Raw genomic sequence first — 6,689 nt, forward strand, 5'->3', positions numbered from 1 at the left:
GCAAACATCATGAACACACTAGCTTCACCGTCCAAAGACTTCTTCACTTGCTCCGCGGTCAAAAACCTTCTACCTTCCTCAACTACCGGCTTAGAAAACGTCACACTCTTGGTCAAACAATTAATGTTAACACCAAAAGTCAACATCCAATCCATACCAAAAATAACGTCCATATGCTTCAACGGAAGACACACAAGATCCAACTCAAAATCAACATTGCCAAAACTAACAGGACACTTAGCACACACTAAAGAAGTAGTCACTGAACCACTAGCTGGGGTATCGATAACCATCCCACGAGACAACGGAGTCACAACCAAACCCAAACGCTCAACACAACTAGCCGCGATAAAAGAATGAGTAGCACCAGTATCAATAATTGCAATCAAAGGAGTACTATTGATAAAACACATACCTCGGATGAGATTATCCGGATGCTCTACCTCTTCCGCATTCAATGCAAACACCTTGCCCGCAGCCTTCTTCGGTTTGGTACACCTAGTACTGATATGTCCACTCTCACCACAATTGTAGCAAGTGATCTCCTTCTTGCACTCAACAGCCTTGTGACCTGCTTCTCCACATTTGTAGCATTTCTCACTACCCTTGCAATCATTAGCAAAATGACCCAATGTGCCACACTTGTAGCACCTCACCTCAGCAACATTCACTTTAGAGCCTCCACCAGATTCCTTCTTCTTGCCTTTGTCTTTGTTGTACGGCTTCCCATATCCATGACTTTTTCCTTTCTTCTCATTCTGAGCCTTGTAGTGATTAACCTTAGCTCTTCCAGCATCATCAAACATGCGACACTTATGCACCAAAGTATCAAAATCACGGATCTCCTGAACACACATATACTGGTAGATGTCGGGCCTCAACCCGCTCTCGAACTTCACACACTTGGAAACCATAGCATCCTCCGCATTGATGTACGGACAAAACCTCGAAAGCTCCTCAAACTTTGCCGCATACTCAGCCACTGAACGGTTCTCTTGCTTCAAGTTCAAGAATTCCACTTCCTTCTTAGTCCTCAAATCCTCTGGAAAGTACTTCCTCAATAACTCAGTCTTGAACCTAGCCCAAGTCACAGCTCCACCAACCTCAAGTCTCCCCTTAGCATTGGTCCACCAATACTCAGCCTCCTCAGCAAGCATGTGAGTAGCCAACCTGACCTTCTGGTCCTCACTAGTCACCATAGCACGAAAGATCCTCTCCATGTCTTGCACCCACTTCTGAGCTCCATCCGGGTTATACCTACACTTGAACGTCGGTGGACTGTTTCGCAAGAAACGATCCAACCTCCGCTCCTCCGCCTCACCAGGATCACGATGACCAGCTGCCGCCTGCTCATTAACCAGAGCCAACACCTGAGCCACTGAAGTCAAAGCCTGAGCAATCGCTCCATCATCTCTACCACCGGCCATCTCACTTCTACACAAAACCAACCAACAGGTAAGAACAACAACACAACACTACAAGAACAAGTACCGAAGGTAACTCATTACCATTCGCATACTGACAGGGTAAAACAACAAACACTAGTCTATTAGTCTAGACAAGACTGACCACGACTCTGATACCAACTTGTAACACCCTATTTCTATTAAGCGGTAAAACGCGCGAATATATCAGAAATATTCTAGAAATAGATGCTACGTCTCCGGATAAACCACAAATCATACATGCATAAAGATCATGTTACACAACATAGCAGCGGAACAACATATAATTCATAGACATATCTGGATCTCCAATAAAATACAACTGTATTCTCCAAACTCCAAATAACAAAATAGCTCAACAACTCCAAAATACAAAGTCAAATAACAACATGCAAAGACTATCCTAGATCAGAGCCCTAATCTAGACACTTGCATGAAAAAGAGGACTCCACTCCTCGGCATCAACAAGCAACACTAAGCATCCTGCACTCCATCTACCCGTCCATACAGAAAGGTAGGTGGTAAACCACTGAGGGTTAGCATTACATCATCATAATTCACGAAAAACATTTATCATGAATATTGGAAATGGAAGGATATATTCAAGAATGACAATTCATGCATATTATTCATAAGTAATATCAACATATACATACTATCATTCCAAGTTCATCTCCACAAGTGTATCATACACATATATCCAACTCACCTTGTCAATCAACAATTAACAATCAATAATACAATCCACAATTCACCGTTAGCAGAACAATCATCAAACACATTGCAAATGCAATTCAACCCACCAACAGTTTATGCAATGATTCTAGACTCATCTAGATGCATGTGGTACCAATCACTCCAAGGTCGTCACCTTCGATGCAACAAAAACATCGTACTCACCTCCATTGGATATAAAATCCGCGACCATCAGTCTTGGATATAAAATCCACCACCATCAGTCATGAATGCATGAACATATGACTCAACTACAAATGCATATGTTCACATAAACAATAATCACCTCACCTTCATCAATACATGTATATATGCAATCATCAACAATTCATCACCAATTAACACATATACAATCACTAACAACATCAAAAATCACACAACATAGAGTTGTCACATAATTGCACCACCAATCATCTTCACATAACATAGAACATTTCCCCATAAAGGATTCGCAATCAATTGATTCTCAAAAGTAATCTTTAGTCAAGTTCGTCTCTCCAAGTCATAACTTAAAATTAATCGAACAATTAATTCAAAACCAAGTAAACCAGCTCAATAGCCTATGCCTTGTATTCTCACAGTCCACATGTGTGTGCAGTAGAGGATACGTAAGCATTTCATCGGCCAAATCCGACGAATTCATAAAAATCACAAAGCTCGTCTCCATTATCATTTTTCAAAGAATTTCCCAAAAAAAAAAAATGAGTAGGTTCACCTCAACACAGCTTAACCATCACTGTTGCACTCTTAAAAATCAAGTTTTCAAAGATTAAAAACATTCTACAAGGATTGGGTCGACTTGGAACGAGTTACGCGGGATTTTTCAATAAAACGTTTCAAGAGTAGTTTCCCCATAACTTGCAAACCAAAAATCGTATTCAAGTCAAACCAACGCCCTTAGAAAGATAAAAATATTCTCTACAATATTCATGTTTTCACCAAAAACCAGTTCAAAACAAAAACGAGTGAAAAGGCACGAAAACGCAAAAACAGGGGGCCTGCACTGAACAGCTCGCAACTGCGAGCAGGTTGCTCGCCATTGCGAGTGCTCGCAATTGCGAGTAAACGTTACTCGCCATTGCGAGTTGTGACAGGTTCCTCTAGGGAAAAACCCCATTTTCACCCCAAAACCCCAATTTTGACTTCCCAATGCCCAAATTTGATCCCAAAGTTTGTCTAAACATTTCTAAACATGAAAAGACACTCAATTCCATATAAAATTTGCCCCAAAACATTCTCTAAACAAAAATCATCATTTGACCCATTTTTCATCAAATACTCAAAAACAACACAAAATCATCCAATTATGACTACCCAATATTTTATTCATCAACAACAACATATATCAGCAACAACAGTAGCTATATCTCATGAATTTACCAACAATTCATCACAACAACATCTCATATCACCATTTTTGGACAAAAATGCAAAGTATACATATAACCATCACTTAAGCATGTAATTTCATCACTAACAACTCAATTATCATTCAAATTACATACTCAAACATTGCATCAAAACATGAACACGAATTTGAAAACAAATAGGTTCAATTCAACAATTTTACAAAAATGGGTAAAGAGAAAAAGTTGTGAATTATGGTTGAAACCTAACCCTCTTACCTCTAACACCAAGATTCTCTAACCCAAGCTTCAATTTTGCTCCTAGATGTTGAATCCCTCTTTGCCTTCTAACCCTTGTTGTTGTTGTTGTTGCCTCTAGTCTCTATCTCTATCTCTTTCTCAAATGAAATGAAATGAATAATGTTTGTAAAACCTAGTTTTACTAACAACTAGAGTTTATATACTATCTCTACTCAATTGGGCTTATCTCTTAAACCTTAATGGGCCTAACCCATTTCTATTCTAACACTCCAAAATGTCACTACTCACTTAATGGTAAATTATAACACTAACGGTCACTTAATGGTAATTAAAATAATTACTACCCCCTCTCTAGTAACTTGGTAAAATAATACTCTTACTAAGCACTAAAAAAAAATAATAACTTTCTGCAAAATTACAAAATTGCCACTGCCCTCAAATGACCAAAACGCCCCTAAGTTCACAATGACTAAAATACCCTTCTACACCGAATTCTACAATTCCCAACCAAAAATACACACAGAGGCAAATAATCACATAAGAGCACATATAACACACATAAATAAATAATAAAATAAAACTAGCGAAAATCGGGTTGTTACAACTCTCCCCCACTAAAAAGAATTTTCGCCCTCGAAAATTACCTGAGGGAAACAACTCTGGATACGCAACTCTCATCCTACTCTCCGATTCCCAAGTGGCACTCTCACCGGTCGGTCCAACCCAAATCACTTTAACCAAAACGATCTCCTTGCCACGCAAACGCTTCACTTCACGATCCTCAATCCTAACTGGCCAAGTCTCAACGGTCAAATTATCCCTTACTTCCAAATCATCCACTTGAATCACATGAGACGCATCATACACATACTTCCTCAACTGAGACACATGAAACACATCATGAAGATTCGACAAAGATGGCGGTAACGCAATCCGATACGCCACAACCCCAACCTTTTCAACAATCTCAAAAGGTCCAACAAAACGAGGAGTCAACTTCCGACACTTCAAAGCACGTCCAACACCAGTTACAGGATTCACTCTCAAAAACACATGATCACCAACCTTAAACTCAAGGTCTTTCCTCCTCTTATCATGATAACTCTTCTGCCTACTCTGAGACGCTCTCATCTTCTCTTGGATCATCTTAACCTTCTTGGTCGTCTCTTGCACAACTTCCGGTCCTAACAAAGCACTTTCTCCTGACTCATACCAACACAAAGGAGTTCTACACCTCTGACCATACAAAGCCTCAAACGGTGCCATCCCGATACTAGAATGAAAACTGTTGTTGTAAGTGAACTCAATCAACGGTAAACATTCAATCCAACTGACACTTTGCTCCAACACACAAGCTCTCAACAAATCTTCCAAACTCTGAATAGTCCTCTCCGTCTGACCATTCTTGATCTCCTCCAAAATATTACTTGTTAACTTCAACATGCCCAACCTCACACCATCCGGTGTCAACTCACTAACCAAACTCAAATCTCGAAACTGCTCAATCAACTCCAACTCTTTAACCATCAAAGAAGACATATGCAACGACTTCCTGCTCAAAGCATCAGCAACAACATTAGCCTTTCCAGGGTGATAACTCAGCTGAAAATCAAAATCATTAAGATACTCCAACCACCTTCTCTGCCTCATATTCAACTCCTTCTGGTCAAACAGATACTTCAAACTCTTATGGTCACTGAACACCTCAAACTTAGAACCATACAGATAATGCCTCCAAATCTTCAGCACATACACAACGGCCGCTAATTCCAAATCATGAGTTGGATAGTTCTTCTCATGCACTTTCAACTGCCTCGAAGCATAAGCCACAACCTGACGATTCTGCATAAGCACACCACCAAGACCCATCTTAGAAGCATCACAATACACAACAAACGATTCCTTAGGATTCGGCAAAATCAACACTGGAGCTGAAGTCAACCTCTTCTTCAACTCTTGGAAACTCTTCTCACACTTAGCATCCCAAACATAAGCTTGTCCTATCCGAGTCAACTGCGTCAATGGCAACGCCAACTTAGAGAATCCCTCAATGAACCTCCGATAATAACCTGCCAAACCAAGGAAGCTTCTAACTTCAAAAACAGACTTAGGCGATTCCCATTGCAAAACCGCATCAACCTTCGACGGATCCACCGCAATGCCACCTTTAGAAATCACATGACCAAGGAAACTCACTTCCCGCAACCAAAACTCACACTTCGACAACTTAGCAAACAACTTCTTCTCCTTCAAAACTCCTAACACAATCCTCAAATGTTCAGCATGCTCTTCTTCAGACTTCGAATACACCAAAATATCATCTATAAACACCACCACAAAACGATCCAGAAAAGGATGAAATATTCTATTCATGTATTCCATGAAGACACCTGGCGCATTAGACACTCCAAATGGCATCACAGAATACTCATAGTGTCCATACCTCGTTCTGAACTCAGTTTTGGATATATCTTCCGCCTTTACTCTAATCTGATGATATCCTGACCTTAAATCAATCTTGCTAAACACTTCTGCACTAACCAACTGACCCATCAAATCATCAATCCTCGGAAGCGGATTCCGATTCTTGATTGTCACCTTGTTCAACTGCCGATAATCCACACATAACCTCATGCTTCCATCTTTCTTCTTAACCAACAACACAGGAGCTCCCCACGGCGAAACACTTGGCCTGATAAACTGTTTCTCCAACAACTCTTCCAACTGCTTCTTCAACTCTCCCAACTCTGATGCAGACATCCGATACGGCGCAATCGAAATAGGACTCGTTCCAGGAACCAAATCAATTGCAAACTCAACTTCCCTCTCCGGCGGTAACTCGGTAATGTCGTCCGGAAAAACTTCTGGAAACTCTTGCACTACCGGCAAATCACCAACTCCT

Source organism: Medicago sativa, chromosome 1 (genome assembly GCF_051527215.1).
Source record: "Medicago sativa cultivar Bolivia chromosome 1, Bolivia_mono, whole genome shotgun sequence".
Lineage (NCBI taxonomy): Eukaryota > Viridiplantae > Streptophyta > Magnoliopsida > Fabales > Fabaceae > Medicago > Medicago sativa.